Consider the following 17,799-nt stretch of genomic DNA (forward strand, 5'->3'; position numbering starts at 1 on the left):
ACGGGCTTACTCCAGTTGCGGTGAACAGGAGCTACTCTTTGTTGTGGTGCGCCGGTTTCTCATTGCGCTGGCATCTCTTGCTGTAGAGCACAGGCTCTAAGCACACGGGCTTCAGTAGTTGTGTCGTGCGGGCTCAGTAGTTGTGGTGCACAGGCTCTAGAGTGCAGGCTCAGTAGTTGTGGCGCACGGGCTTAGTTGCTCTGCAGCATGTGGGATCTTCCCAGACCAGGGCTCAAACCCATGTCCCCTGCACTGGCAGGCAGATTCTTAACCATTGCGCCACCAGGGAAGTCCTTCATTTTAAGTTCTTAAGCTTACTAACATTTATTGATTATAGGACTAACTGCAACTTAAAGGCACAGAAAGATGTATTTTTAAGAAACACTCCCCTTCCTGAACTCAGACTGGGAAGAACAACTATCTCCAGGTAGACCTGGGGATGTTTATTAACATAAAAGTCAATGGAATACATGATTAACGAAAGTGAACTCCTGTATTATCAATTCGCCAAATGTTCACTAAACAAGTTCCACATGTCAGACACTGTTTCTACGTTTGGAGTATACAGCCATCGACAAACTAGACTCTCTAATGTAAACTTAAGTCTCTTGGCTTCTTCAAGAGGTTATCTGAAAAAAATTACATGCATATACTCGTATACATTTACATTTATCTGTGTATGTACAGAATATCCAGTAAATGCAGTACATACTTTACATTAAAATGTATGGAAATTCTGACTGCAATGTTATGAGAAATTTTACACCATTTGATCCATTTCTTTATCTGGAGAAACACAATTCTCTGTAATAGAGATCAGAGGGAATATGTATGGACTTCAGTATAAAAATAATTTATCCATCACCTTTCATAGTAGTAATAATGAATGAAGTGGTATGTCTGACTTTATTTGTACTGTCCTTAACTAGTAAATTCAATATCAGTAGACTGATCCTACTGTCTACAGAAGAAATACATTGCTAAAGCTTATCATATACAAGGCTTGAGTTTCAGTCATTCTGTAAATAGCTTTAGAGGGAAACCGAAATCAAAAGCAGATAAGGAGATTGGTTCAAGACGGCAGACTAGAAGGATGTGTATTCATTCCATCTTGCGAAAGCACCGGAATCACAACTAGCTGATGAACAGTCACCAACAGGAAGACACTGGAACTCACCAAAAAGGATACCCCACATCCAAAGACAAAGGCAAGCCACAGTGAGACCGTAGAAGGGGCACAATCACAATAAAATCAAATCCCATAATGGCTGGGTGGATGACTCAAAACTGGAGAACAACTATACCACAGAAGTCCACCCACTGGAGTGACAGTTCTCAGTCCCACGTCAGGCTTCCCAAATGTGGGTCCGGGAATGGGAGAAGGAATTCCTAGAGAATCAGACTTTGAAGCCTAGTGGGATTTGACTGCAGGACTTCGACAGGACTGGGGGAAACAGAGACTCCACTCTTGGAGGGCACACACAAAGTAGTGTGCACATCGGGACCCAGCAGAAGGAACAGTGACCCCATAGGAGACTGAACCAGACCTACCTGCTAGTGTTGGAGGGTCTCCTGCAGAGGCAGGGGATGGCTGTGGCACACCACGGGGACAAGGACACTGGCAGCAGAAGTTCCAGGAAATACTCCTTGGCATGAGCCCTCCCAGAGTCTGCCATTAGCCCCACCAAAGAGCCTGCAGCATCCTGTGCTGGGTTGCCTCAGGCCAAACAACCAACAGGGAGGGAACTCAGCCCTACCCATCAGCAGACAAGCAGATTGAAGTTTTACTGAGCTCAGCCCACCAGAGCAACACCCAACTCTACCCACCATCAGTCCCTCCCATCAGAAAGCTTGCACAAGGCTCTTAAATAGCCTCATCCACCAGAGGGCAAACAGTAGAACCAAGAAGAACTACAGTCCTGCAGCCTGTGGAACAAAAACCACATTCACAGAAAGACAGATAAAATGAAAAGGCAGACAGCTATGTACCAGACGAAGGAGCAAGATAAAACCCAGAAAAACAATTAAATGACGTGGAGATAGGCAACCTTCCAGAAAAAGAATTCAGAATAATGATAGTGAAGATGATCCAGGACTTCAGAAAGAAAATGGAGGCAAAGATCGCAAGAAATGTTTAACAAACACCTAGAAGAATTAAAGAACAAATAAACAGAGATGAACAATACAATAACTAAAATGAAAAATACACTAGAAGGATTCAATAGCAGAATAACTGAGGCAGAAGAACGGATAACTGACCTGGAGGACAGAATGGTGGAATTTATTGCTATGGAACAATATTAAGAGACCTCTGGGACAATATTAAATGCAAATACATTCACATTAGAGGGGTCCTAGAAGGAGAAGAGAGAAAGGACCCGAGAAAATATTTGAGGAGATTATAGTTGAAAACTTCCCTAACATGGGAAAGGAAATAGCCACCCAAATCCAGGAAGTGCCAAGTCCCAGGCAGACTAAACCCAAGGAGAAACACACCGAGAAACACAGTAATCAAACTAACAAAAATTAAAGACAGGGAAAAATTATTAAAAGCAACAAGGGAAAAATGACAAATAACATGCAAGGGAACTCTCATAAGGTTAACAGCTGATTTCTCAGCAGAATCTCTACAAGCCAGAAGGGAGTGGCACAATATATTTAAAGTGATGAAAGGGAAGAACCTAAAACCAAGACTACTCTACCTAGCAAGGATCTCTTTCAGATTCAACAGAGAAATCAAAAGCTTTACAGACAAGCAAAAGCTAAGTGAATTCAGCACCACCAAACCAGCTCTACAATAAATGCTAAAGGAACTTCTCTAAGTGGGAAACACAAGAGAAGGAAAGGAACTACAAAAGCAAACTCAAAACACTTAAGAAAATGGTAATAGGAACACACATATGGATAATTACTTTAAATGTAAATGGATTAAATGCTCCATCCAAAAGACACAGACTGGCTGAATGGATACAAAAACAAGACCCATATATATGTTGTCTACAAGAGACCAACTTCAGACTTAAGGACACACACAGACTGAAAGTAAGGGGATGCAAAAAGATATTCCATGCAAATGGAAATCAAAAGGATGCTGGAGTAGCAATATTCATATCAGATGAAATAGACTTTAAAATAAAGAATGTTACAAGAGACAAGGAAGGACACTACATAATGATTAAGGGACCAATCCAAGAAGATGTAACAGTTATAAATATATACGCACCCAACATAGGAGCACCTAAAAACATAAGACAAATGCTAACTGCTATAAAAGACGAAATCCACAGTAACAATAATAGTGGGGGACTTTAACACCTCACTTACACCAATGGACAGATCATCCAGACAGAAAATTAATGAGGAAATACAAGCTTTAAATGACACAACAGACCAGATAGATTTAATTGATATTTATAGGACATTCAATCCAAAAACAGCAGATTACACTTTCTTCTCAAGTGCACACGGAACATTCTGCAGTATAGATCATATCTTGGGTCACAACTCAAGCCTCAGTAAATTTAAGAAAATTGAAATCATATCAAGCATCTTTTCCGACCACAATATATAAGATTAGAAATAAATTACAGGGAAAAACACATAAAAAACACAAACACATGGGGGCTAAACAATATGTTACTAAATAACCAAGAGATCACTGAAGAAATCAAAGAGGAAATCAAAAAATACCTAGAGACAAATGACAACGAAAACATGATGATCCAAAACCTAAGGGATACAGCAAAAACAGTTCTAAGAAAGAAGTTTATAGCAACACAATACTACCTCAAGAAACAAGAAAAATCTCAAACAATCTAACCTTACACCTAAAGGAACTAGAAAAAGAAGAACAAACAAAACCCAAAGTTAGTAGAAGGAAAGAAATCATAAGGATCAGAGCAGAAATAAATGAAATAGAAACAAAGAAAACAATAGCAAAGACCAATAAAACTAAAACCCAGTTCTCTGAGAGGACAAACAAAATTGATAAACCTTTAGCCAGACTCATCAAGAAAGGAGGGAGAGGACTCATATCAACAAAATTAGAAATGAAAAAGGAGAAGTTACAATGGACACAGCAGAAATATGAAATATCATAAGAGACTACTACAAGCAACTCTTTGCCAATAAAATGGACAACCTGGAAGAAATGCACAGTTTTAGAAAAGTATAACCTTCCAAGACTGAACCAGGAAGAAACAGAAAATATGAACAGACCAATCACAAGTAATGAAATTGAACTTGTGATTAAAAACCTTCCAACAAACAAAAGTCCAGGACCAGAAGGCTTCACAGGTGAACTCTAACAAACATTTAGAGAAGAGCTAACATCCAACCTCTCAAACTCTTCCAAAAAATTGCAGAGGAAGGAACACCCCCCACCTCATTCTACAAGACCACTGTCACCCTGATACCAAAACCAAAGATACTACAATAAAAGAAAATTACACACCAATATCACTGAAGAATATAGATGCAAAAATCCTCAACAAAATACCAACAAACAATATCCACAACACATTAAAAGGATCATACACCATGATCAAGTGGGATTTATCACAGGGATGCAAGGATTCTTCAATATATGCAAATCAATCAATGTGATACACCATATTAACAAACTGAAGAAGAAAAACCACATGATCATCCCAATAGATGCAGAAAAAGCTTTTGACAAAATTCAACACCCATTCATGATAAAAACTCTCCAGAAAATGGGCATAGAGGGAACCTACCTCAGCATAATAAAGGTCATATAAGACAAACCCACAGCAAACGTCATTCTCAATGGTGAAAAACTGAAAGCATTTCCTCTAAGATCAGGAACAAGACAAGGATGTTCACTCTCACCACTATTATTCAACATAGTTTTGGGAGTCCTAGCCCCCACAATCAGAGAAGAAAAAGAAATAAAAGGAATACAAATTGGAAAAGAAGAAGTAAAACTGTCACTGTTTGCAGATAACACGATACTATACATAGATAATCCTAAAGATGCCACCAGAAAACTACTAGAGCTAATCAATGAATTTAGTAAAGTTGCAAGATACAAAATTAATACACAGAACTCTCTTGCATTCCTATACACTAACAACAAAAGATCAGAAAGAGAAATTAAGGAAACAATCCCAACAAAAAGAATAAAATACCTAGCAATAATCCTACCTAAGGAGGTAAAAGACCTGTACTCAGAAAACTATAAGACACTGATGAAAAAAATCAAAGATGACACAAACAGATGGAGAGATATACCATGTTCTTGGATTGGAAGAATCAATATTGTGAAAATGACTACACTACCCAAAGCCATCTACAGATTCAATGCAATCCCTATCAAATTACCAATGGCATTTTTTACAGAACTAGAACAAAAAAATTTCAAAATTTGTATGGAGACACAAAAGACCCTGGATAGCCAAAGCAGTCTTGAGGGAAAAAAACCGAGCTGGAGGAATCAGACTCCCTGACTTCAGACTATACTACAAACCTACAGTAATCAAGACAATATGGTACTGGCACAAAAGTAGAATTATAGATCAATGGAACAGTATGGAAAGCCCAGAGATAAACCCATGCACCTATGGTCAACTAATCTATGACAAAAGAGGCAAGGATATACAATGGAGAAGAAACAGTCTCTTCAAAAGTGGTATGGGGAAAACTGGGCAGCCACATGTAAAAGAATGAAATTAGAACAATACCTAACACCATACACAAAAATAAATTCAAAATGAATTAAAGACCTAAATGTAAGACCAGACACTATAAAATTCTTAGAGGAAAACATAGGAAGAACACTGTTTGACATAAACCACAGCAAGATCTTTTTTGGCCCACCTCCTAGAGTAATGGAAATAAAAACAAAAATAAACAAATGGGACCTAATGAAACTTCAAAGCTTTTGCACAGCAAAGGAAACTGTACACAAGATGAAAAGACAATCCTAAGAATGGGAGAAAATATTAGCAAATGAATCAACAAAGGATTAATCTCCAAACTGTATAAACAGCTCATGCAGCTCAATATTAAAAAAAAACAAACAACGCAATCCAAAAATGGGCAGAAGACCTAAACAGACATTTCTCCAAAGACATACAGATGGCCAAGAAGCACATGAAAAGCTGCTCAACATCCCTAATTATTAGAGAAACGCAAATCAAAACTACAATGAGGTATCACATCACACTGGTTAGAATTTGCATCACAAACAACAAATGCTGCAGAGGGTGTGGAGAAAAGGGAGTCCTCTTGCACTGTTGGTGGGAATGTAAACTGATACAGCCATTATGGAGAACAGTATGGAGGTTCCTTAAAAAACTAAAAATAGAATTACCATGTGACCCAGCAATCCCACTACTGGGCATATACCCAGAGAAAACCATAATTCAAAAAGACACATGCACCCCAATGTTTAATGCAACACTATTTACAATAGCCAGGTCATGGAAGCAACCTAAATGCCCACCAACAGACGAATCAATAAAGAAGATGTGATACATATATACAATGGAATATTACTCAGCCATAAAAAGGAACAACATTGGGTCATTTGCAGAGACGTGGATGGACCTAGAGACTGTCATACAGAGTGAAGTAAGTCAGAAAGAGAAAAACAAATATCGTATATTAACACGTATATGTGGAATCTAGAAAAACGGTATACATGAACTGGTTTGCGAGGCAGAAATAGAGACACAGATGTAAAGAACAAAAGGATGGACACCAAAGGGGGAAAGCGGCGGGTGGGGGGATGAATTGGAAGATTGGGCTTGACATATATACACTAATATGTATAAAATAGATAACCAATAAGAACCTGCTGTATAAAAAAGTATAATAATATTCAAAAAAAACACAAAGGTAGATAAATGAGTTAAAATAATTTTCAACCAATTAAACTGTCATCCACAAAATTAGATCAGTGCTCAAGAGCTTATCCTTTAGTCTATAAACACACAAGATGAGAAAAAAAATTACAAATCAATTTAAAATTATTTTTATACAAAGGTACATGTCTCAAAGGTTTGTTTCCTTTGGAGTATGTTTTGTTTTTATAAAGGCAGTAAATCACCAGAAACTGAAATTATTCTAGTGACACAGAACACACATATTAGAAAAAGTTTAAAGATAAAACGAAGAGTTAAGCTGAGCCTACATCAATGCTATTACCCATCAGTAATCCCAAACACCCATCAACTGACTTACCTAACAGAAAAAGTTCCTATTGTGTAGTAGAAAGAAGTACTATACAAATGTTCAAAGAACTGCACTTAGACTATCATACTTGAGAAATACGATGATTCCCTAGCTCAAGAGCTGATATCAGAGGAAAGAAGGGAAAGGAGGAAGAAGAAAAACGTGGATAAAAAAAGAGAGAGTGGGAGGCAGGAAAATAAACAGGTAGAAGAGCAGATTTAGGACTCCATGGCTTCTGCTGGCTTTATTTCAAATAAACAATCTCTTCTTTCTGTTTTCCAGAATCTTTAAGAGTATGCCATTTCCCTGTTGAATTCACAACTGATTCACAAAGTAAAAGAATATAGCCTTGAAAAAATGTGAATTGGCTTGATTATAGTAAGCAGAAACAGATACAACTCAAAAGAGTAATCGTCTTATTCCTCAACCTAATTTTCAAATACATTCCAGTCCTAGAAAACAATGAATACACATGGAAATCGATTTTTACAATGATGTAATTCCTCCATCATACAAAACACTCTAATTTTCAAGTTCTTAGATTTGATCCCTTCACTTGAAAGACACTTTTTCATGCAGTGACTTCAAAGTGGAAGAAATATGAATTTAGTAATTTCAAATGTCTCCCATCTCAAAGATCCAAAGATATTTTTAGTCTTAGATGACTATAGTAAACCAGGTTTTCTTGTTTATAGATTAAATAACATAGAAAGTTTTTTTTTTTTAACTTTCACTTCACTCTTTGGTACAGAAAAACAATTACCTCTGGGATGAACTGAACTGGTTGCCCTCAAATTCATATGATGAAACCTCAAAGCCCAATGTGATTATATTTGGAGATAGACCCTAGAAGTAGGTAAAAGTTAAGTAAGGTCATTAGGGTGGGGCCATTATCTGATAGAACTGGTGTCCTTTTAAGAAGGGGAAGAAACTAGAGCACACTTTCTACACACACACACACACACACACACACACACACACACACACACACACAAAAGGTCATGTGAGAACACAGCAAGAAGGCAACTGTCCATAAGCCAGGAAGAGCAACCACACCAGAGACAATTTGTCAGCATCTTTATCATGGACTTTTAGCCTCCAGAACTGTTAAAAAATATCTGCTGTTTAAGCCACCCAGTCTGTGGTATTTTGTTATGGCAGCCCAAGCAGACTATATAATCTCTAAAAATTAAAAGATTCTACTTTTGAAATAGATTTACTCTATCAATAATCCAGCTGAGGGGACTTCCCTGGTGGTCCAGTGGTTAAGACTCTGTGCTCCCAGTGTAGAGGGCCCGGGTTTGATCCCTGGTCAGGGAACTAGATCCCACATGCATGCCGCAACTACGAGTTCTCGTGCCGCAACCAAGAGTCCGCATGCCGCAACTAAAAGATACTGTACGCGGCAACGAAGATTCCACGTGCCGCAACTAAGATCCGGCGCAGCCAAATAAACAAACACACAAAAAATCCAGCTGAATATGTCACTGATAGTTGTTGCAACAATGATTCGTTTATGAAGAGAAGTGCCTGGAGCAATCTGAAGAATAATTCACTCCAAAATTATTTATATATGTGTGTGTTGTTCTACATTAAATTGTCATTTGGAAATAGCATAAAGCTTTGAACCCCTAAGAGTTATCCTCTGTTGTCCTGATTCTGAGTGCAAGGGGACAATGCCAACAGAGAAGTCCTCGAAGGAATCTAAATAATCTCACCCTCCCTGGAAAACAGCAGCGTAAAAATCTTGAAAGAGAAATGCTGATTCTTTTGAAACCAAACAACATTTGCTCTACATGGTGAAGAAAATTTCTGTGGCACTGTCTCCTGTCCTTGTACCTTGTGCACCGAGATTATATAAAATTTGATTTCTTTGATGCTGACCTCATTAATATCCAGAGTCAAGGCCATATATCCACCTTTGGCAATCACTCTGTCCTTAGGATTTCTACGTTCTCAGTGGCAAGAAGTGATTTATTAGATCATAGGGTGACTAGTATCTCTATAGGATTCACCCTTTCAGTGGTAACTGTTGAATATATAGGCTCTTATGCATTCAGGACAATTTGTTAAAACTCAAAGTATGTGTGTGTAAATATAAATATGCAAACACAGCTTATACATACATACACTGTAATAAAGGTATATTATAGTGCATTCAAGATTACTGAACTATGATCACATTTTTCTTAACTACCATTTCTTGACTGCATCCCATGTGCCAGGCAGCGTATCAACACTCAACATAATTCCCTTATTTAATTATCAGAATTCCACAAGGTAGAGATCGTTATCCGATATTAAGATGAGAAAACAAAACTTCAGAGAGGTTACATAAACACCCAAATTCTTTCAATTTAAAAGTTCCAGAACTACGGTTTATGCCTAAGTTTCTCTGACTCCACAGATGTCTAAGAATGTTCCTTCTCCCCAATCTTAAAGAACTATGAACTATCGAACAAAGCACTGTTTATATACTCCTTGATATTTAAATCATCTTAGTCCACACAGGTCTGGTAGCAATGTTTTATAAAACCTGTGGGATTAATCAAATCTACATTGGTTGAGTTCATAATGCCTAGCAATTTTCTAGAAAACTTAGGAGCGAATAATGCAATCACTGTAGAGTGACTATGACCTCGAGTGAAGTACATCAGAAAACCCATGGGATTCAATTGTTAACCACCCTATAGTATTCTGCATTTTTTCTCTCTAGAATGATTCCTTAAATTGATCTTAAGTAGAAGCATTTGGTTACCATTACATGGTAAAATTATTGTATTACTACTGGAAAAAGCAAAGTACCCATTTTCTCATGCTCTTCCTCTATATCCAATTAGATAACATCTGTCAAAAGTTCTTAACTTAGTAAACATAGGTAAGAAGTTATTATGAGAATCATTATATCCCTTCTCTAATGCTGTATGCAAACCACAGAGGGTCCAGTCTGCAGTAATTTTCATTCATTTTAAAACAACTTATAAAACAATAAGGTAAGTAAGTTTAGTATAGACTGTATTTCCACTTATTGCATAGTGGAAAAGTGATAATGTTCAAAACTTAATGAAACTCTTGAATTGTATCAACTCCTCATTCCTTAAAACTTGTCACAGGGTTTCAAAGCTCAATGTGTTCCACGTGACTACAAGAGGATTCATAGTCAAATAACTTTCCATGTTAAACAGATTCATTTACTACAGGACTTCCTGGAAGCTTAACATACAAGGTGCATTCTGTCTGTCTAGAAGAACCGTAGACAGGATTATGCAGATATTATACTTAAAATATGCATTATGCCTCCCTATCAGCCTTCCCCTACCCCACCCCTCTTAAAAGGCCACTCCTATCCAATGCCATGAGTTGGCCATGTGACATGCTTTAGCCAATGAAATATAAGAGGTAGTGACATATACCACCTCTCAGCAGCAGTTTAAAGAGCCCAGATTCCACCATCATTCCTTTCTCCTTTTGCCACAAGACTTAAGCATCCCAGAGAGGTTGTCCTTCAGCTTTGGTCCAGGAATGAAGAGGATATGGAGCAGAGTGGCAGCAAATTCATCAAGAACATGAACATGAGCGAGAAAGAAACTTTTACTGCTATAAACCACTAAGACTTGGGGATTCTCTGGATAATTAAACAAAACTTTGCCTAAGCTAACTTAAATAGCATGTTTCCCAGATTTACTGAACCCTGGCATCATTCTGCTCGGTAACATTTTCCAAAATTTGTTTCCTAAATTACTCCTGATTTTGTGTGGCAATTTTCTGTTAGTTAATACTGTATTTAAGATGAATGTATAGTTATGCTAGAAGTATAAAGTCTCAGTCTTCTTAAATTTTACCAGCATTTTTTGTCAATTTCTGCTTACAGTCAATAAAAATATTGTATTAAAATAATCTGATTAACATTTAGAGATCATAGATGAGATGGCTACTTAAGCCAAGACTGCCAACAACTACTGATTAATGATTTAGTTTTCTGAATAGGTAATATAAAAGGTCCTGCTTTACTTTCTATATATGTATTCATATTCAGAAAACTAAGAATACCGCCACAAATTTAATTTTCTTTGTATCTCACTATACTCAACTGCCTTTAGGATTAGTAATCGAGAACATATTTGACATTTCAGTATAGATATTCAAATATTCTGTAGTCTATTCTGCTGACCCAGAAAAACCATAACCAACTGTATCCTAACTGGCATTTGTAAATCCAGAATTTATATTTCTAACTTCACTGTGCCTTAAAGGATAGCACAGAAAGGAGGAAAACTAACTAAATCCCAATCTTCTCACTGGCACTAAGATTTTTTTGTTGTTTCAATATCCTAGTAAACACACAAGCTAAATGGCATTTATTTTTACAATGTGTACAATCCTAGACTGCAACATTCAGAAGAATGGTTCAGAGGCCTTATATTTATACTCATATCATAAAAGCAACATTCAGTCACATACTTACTACAACAAAAAAGGTAGACACAGATATTCTAGACGGACCTAATAAGCTATCAAAAATACTTAAGAACAGAAAAGATTTAAGATTTCGATGAATAAAAAAATTGAAAAGTAAGTTCATGTCCTAAAAATTGCAACTAAACAATATTTACTACTTCTGTTAATTTTAACTTATATTAAATTCCTTGGTCTTATAAATCATCAGTTCACCATAAAGTATTGAAACATCAGTAAAGCAATCACACATTTTCATTCCCAGACTGAGAAAACTCTATGCATTTAAGTAATCATGACCAAAATTAATCTTAAAATATTCCTAAAGAAGCAGTTTTGAATATAACTTATATACAAGAGGACAGAATTATAGTATCTGTGAGTTTCAAAGTTTGATATAATTTGCCACATGTATATATTTTAAAATCTCAACTTTTTCAGGCAATACAAAAAAAGGCTTTGGGGGAACAGGCCAATGTAATATTTATTTAGGTATGTATTCTCTAGATAATTAGGACTTCAATAAATGGACTTTTCACCAACAGCCCACTACTGTGGAGAAACAAACCAGAGATTCTGAAATAGTTAATTTTTTAAAATTCATGATTTTAAAGGAAAATTTAACTTACTTGATGATAGAGATTAAAGTGTCCCTTTAAAAATACTAATAAAATTGACCAAAAAAATACACAATTATCACACTTCCTTGATCAATACGGAAGGTGAATCCATCAGATGGAAAAAAGTTGAGACCAGCTCTGTTACCACTTAGCTCCTGACAGCTTCACTGCTTCCAGGTAAGTAAGATGCACCTGCAGGGCTGCTCTTACCGGTCAAGTCAAGACTTTCCATTGTGATTTCAATGGAACATCAGAACTTCCAGCTTCTGTGATGCAGCAGAATTCTGTGAAGGACCCATAGCAAAGTGATTAAAATGGTGAGCCAGGAAGCCCTTTCAAACAAAGTTGACACTTATTCTCCTTTAGCAAAATAATCCCTAAATAAGATGAATTAACAGCCAAGCAATCAAAATCAGGAAAATTATTAAACATCCCTCTACTAACACTATTTAGGAAAAAAAGACCTAAAGTGTTTATTGTCAACTTTAATGTAACAAAAAGATAGTCACTAAAATTACTCAATGGGAATTCTGAGACTAAAGTTACAGAGACAAAGAATTACAGGCAATCACTTCTTAGCTTTCTGACTAAATTCACGTGTAGAGTTACAGGTGAATTCTGTGGAAAAACATGAAATTATATTGACATCCTGACTAAATTCAAGTTATTTAAAATGACTGGCCCAACCCATACAGTTAAGCTGTGGTTCAGATGTTAATATCTTATATTTTATCTTTTAAATGTTTTAAAGATAACAAGTGAAATCAAGATAGTTTTTTTTTAAGGTGGGGAGCGGAGGGGGAACACATACAAATAGAGAAAAGCTGTAACTAAAAAATTACTTTCTAGTTACATATGATGAAATAAATATAAGAGGATCAGAATCAACAAGAGTATACAAATTAAATGAGCATTTTACATTAATACTGCAAATATAGACATACACTTAAACTGCATCTTCTTTTAAAATTATTTCAGTTTCTGAGACATTCATTTAGTTTCTCAAGTGCTTCATGGTAATACTAAATTCACACTCAACTAAGAGAGACAATTTCCTACCCTCCTGCAGATTATGACAATTTATTTCCTTACAATCAGTAGGCTATAACACACTCTAGAAATCAGATATCACTTACTGGCTTACAGCTTGATCAATACTGTTAGTCATTTTATGGCTTGGCTAAAGTTTTTTCCCCTAATCAGCCACTACAATATGGAAGAACTGGCTCTTACACATTAAATATCAAAAATGTGTAATGATTCATCTGAGTAATCCTAACTAGACTTAGATGGTTCAGTTGTCACCCAGTGCTATGGAAGAAAACAACAACTTGAAAGAATAAATAAAATATTAAATGGCCTCACGTGGCTTCACACAAGATACTACTCATTCATCCACATTTTTTAAAACAAGGATATGGATGAAAGAATAAATCCAGATCTTTGACGAAAACTACGAAGGACACATGAATACTTTCAAATTAAATGCCTATGTTTTTATCAAGGAAGGGTACAATTCCAAAAACTGATTAAATAAATGATATAAAAGTCTATCCTTAATTATCATAAACTAGGCAACTAACATTAAAACTGCTGTTTCGGGCTTCCCTGGTGGCTCAGGGGTTAAGAATCCGCCTGCCAATGCAGGGGACACAGATTCGAACCCTGGTCTGGAAAGATTCCACATGCCGCAGAGGAACTAAGCCCGTGGGCCACAACTACTGAGCCTGCGCTCTAGAGCTCGCGAGCCACAACTACTGAAGCCCGCGCACCTAGATCCCGTGCTCCGCAACAAGAGAAGCCACCGCGATGAAAGCCTACGCACCACAACAAAGAGTAGTCCTGGCTCGCCACAACTACAGGAAGCTCACGCACAGCAATGAAGACCCAACACAGCCAAAAATAAATAAATTTTGTTTAAAAACTGCTGTTTTAAGAAAATCACATGTACTATCTCATACATTTATTTCCATACTTTTTCTTCATATAAATCCATGAAAGCCAGTATAAAGAACTATTAAAATAAAAAGTTAATAAATAGGCAAAAATCATGAATATCTATAAATAACTGTCAAGTAAATAAATTGGTATAAACTAAAAAAACAAAGAGTATATAATTAATACTGCCAAAACTGGGAGAGGAGGGTCCAACATTAATTCTGATAGTGTGGGTTTAATTCTTATTTTGATTTAGAGATTTGCTTACATTTTAGTGTTTTTTTTAATTTATTTATTTTATTTAATTTATTTTATTTTTGGCTGCGTTAGGCCTTCGTTGCTACGCGTGGGCTTTCTCTAGTTGTGGCGAGCGGGGGTTACTCTTTGTTCTGGTGCGCAGGCTTCTCATTGCGGTGGCTTCTCTTGTTGTGGAGCACGGGCTCTAGGCGTGCGGGCTTCAGTAGTTGTGGCTCACGGGCTCCAGAGCCCAGGCTCAGCAGCTGTGGTGCACAGGCTTAGTTGCTCCGTGGCATGCGGGATCTTCCCAGGCCAGGGATTGAACCCGTGTCGCCTGCATTGGCAGGCGGATTCTTAACTACTGCGCCACCAGGGAAGACCCTACATTTTAGTTTAAGAAGTTGAGTGCATGCTATCTGAGAAATAAAATATGCTAGTATATCCTATATACAGAAGTTCTTTTAGGAGCTCAAAAATAAACTCTCACTAATCTTAAGGTACCCTTACACATTTGTTTGTTTCTATAATCAAATATATACCCCCCAAATGGACCATATCTATACTTTATTTTGATTACTGTTCAATAATTTATCACCTGGGATGCAACTATCTATGGATAAAGTAGGGAGGGAGAGGGAGGAGGCTGACTATGCTGTGGCCAATATGGGTTTTAAAACTCAGGAAAACGAAGAAATCATGTTGGACTTCACTGACTAGGAGGGGAGCCAGGGAATCAGCCACAGAGCAGAGGTCAACTTTAAGGCTGAAGATCCTGCCTGCGACAGACTCCCTTTGAGTTCTCCGACAGCCAAACTCCAGATTTTATCTGGCTACTACAAATGCCCACATGAGTAGCTTCAGAAAAGCAGTTTCAGCATAAGCTGCTCTGCATTTAAGTTACCAGTACTTCAAAAGTGTTTTGATTTGATGGAAATGGGTGGCTGTGTGAGGTGTCAGAAGGGCAGGTGGGCAAGAACGGGAAATGTCTAAAGGGTGAATACAACCCTGCAGAATGGTGACTTGAACATGCCCTTAGACCATAGCCAGGAGAGATCTTCCACTGAGCCACACCAGGCCTGTCTGTGTTCTCTGGGTCACACTACAGCTTCCTCCTAACCCTCACTTCCCATCCACACAGGGCCTTGGATTCCTGACTGCCCACACTTAGCTCCCACTGCCTCATTAAGAGCCTGCTCCGTTAACGGGCTCCTTTTCCCTTTGCAAGGCCCGCTTCCCACCACAACACTACTTCCCACAGGATGCACACCTAGCCAGGATGGACCTGGCACAGCTCAGGATGCCCTCTGAGATCATCATGGCAGATGGGAGAGCTAATGTTGAATTATCTCCTCTTTACCTCTTAACCACAAATAGGGTATCTGACTTGGCATCTGAAAAACCCATCTTAAAGATCTGGCCTCAGCAACCACTGAAATATCCCAAAGCAGCTGGCTTTCTGGCAGTTTACACATTGCCCCCCTTCGGGGTCCTATGTTTTGAAAGCTTATTATACTAAAAAAGGTGAGGTGCCACTTCTTATAACGAGGCAGTCTCCCTCATTAGTGTTAATGTCCAGTATAACATTCAAAGGCACATCATGACAAGATCCCCTTCTATGCCAACACTGTATGTTTTGCACCCTAATGTCACTACAACCTAGTCAGTGCAGAAGGGACTCCAGGCAACCATGTTGCCCATTTACATGGAAGACTATTTAATCCCCATGAATGACTGCTTTTCTGATGTTTTCATCATTTCTCTGGGTAATAGATTAAGCTTTAACTAACTCATTTTCATACATAACCCTAATTCAATCAAGCTCAGTAAAAGTCATTCTGGACTGCAATTATTTGCTAAGGAACAATTACATTCAAATGAAAAAAAACTTGCTGGGCATGATACAATGCACGGTACAGATGCCTCTCCATTTATGGAGCCAGAAACAACAACAAAAATAGCCAAGCTGCTAGAAACGGAAATAGATTTTTTTCCTCATCTTCCTGAAAATAGAATACGCATGCTTTTTACACCTGAAGAAAACAAAATGGAGAACCCAAGAAAGCAAATTTCAAAATTTTTTTTTCAATTATGTTTATGCTTTGAAAGAGGCTGCATTTCTAATCTAAGAGTAAGCATGACCTCTGAAAGCCAAAATAAATCCAGGTCACAAATAACAGTCTTAACATCCACTCTTTCACTAAATCTTCCACTGGCTTCCTCCCATTTTCCCAACAATGTGTATTCCGATTTCCACTTTACAAAGTAGGTGTTCTTAAAAGATTTTTCCTGTCTTAAAATTACTTCTTTAAATAAATACAATTCTTATATTTTCCTCAATTCACTCTTTTACACACTGCATGTTTACAAATGAAATGTAAAGGTTGTTTATAAATAAACTTAAATACAAACACCGAGCTCTTACTTCTACGTAAATATACCGTATTTTTAGTCCAAAAAAACTCATTAACTAAAGCCTCCTTATGTATATGCATAAGGTCTCCCACTCACCCCACTGTAATTAATATTCTTTTCATCTCCTCAGTAGTAGCACCAGGCACATTACAAAATAATATAGTACTGAAATTGCATACCGGCTGTTATGCAATTTTGGCCAATGAATTCCATACCTCAGGTCACTGTGGTACACCAGAGGACAAAGGATTTTTTCTTCTAGAAATGATAAGCTCCGGGTAAATCATTTGCTGAAATAAATTATCTTCATGTAGACAAAGATAAATGCAGGGAAATATATAATATGTGTGCTTTTAACAAGAGTTGCCTTTATTTCATACTTCATATTGTCACTGTCTTTATTTTATGACAGTGACAATATAAAGTATGAATAAAGACAACACTTGTTAAAATCACCCACTCTGACTGTCTTTATAGTTGAAGCTTAAACCAAAGCTATTTCACAGGCATTTCTCGCCAGACACCAATCTTTAACAGAAATTACAAGTGTCAGCTATACTGAGAATGGTAATTTCTTAAAAGAAAATGCAAATCTGAAGTATCTTTTTATCACCTTCCCACCCCCACCCCTGCATTTCCTCATGACCCAGAGCCTTTCAGGTAAGAAACCTTAAACATAGCAATAAAGGCAAAACAAGTCCTAAGAGTTCACTAGATACTAACAGCAAAGCAAAGTAACTACAAGTCATTACAGATCTGTCCATCTGTTTGGAATTTCCAGAAAGGTGTTGGAAAACACCAGCAGGCAGAGACAGAAACTCTAGCATTCACTGTTAGACATAGGTCTAAGATGAAAGATTTGGAAATCCTCTCTCCTTCAGTACTCAATATTGACCAATTATAAAACTGTGCTTTAAAAACTACCTTCCACCTATCTACA

General features: G+C 37.3%; 1 protein-coding gene across 12 annotated transcripts in view; it reads right to left on the reverse strand.

Moving 5' to 3' along the window:
• The window catches only part of BBX (BBX high mobility group box domain containing), a 281,580-nt gene that overhangs the window by 153,114 nt on the left and 110,667 nt on the right, over positions 1-17,799 (reverse strand). For 7 of the 12 annotated variants that reach the window (XM_079921628.1, XM_079921631.1, XM_079921630.1 and 4 more), the window contains one exon: positions 12,483-12,556. The exons of the other annotated variants lie outside the window; for them this stretch is intronic. The gene's annotated coding sequence lies outside the window, so the exon portion shown is untranslated. The remainder of the gene's footprint in view (positions 1-12,482; positions 12,557-17,799) is intronic. 12 annotated transcript variants of the gene reach the window in all.

Source organism: Stenella coeruleoalba (genome assembly GCF_951394435.1).
Source record: "Stenella coeruleoalba genome assembly, chromosome: 5".
In the NCBI taxonomy this organism is placed as follows: Eukaryota; Metazoa; Chordata; class Mammalia; order Artiodactyla; family Delphinidae; genus Stenella; species Stenella coeruleoalba.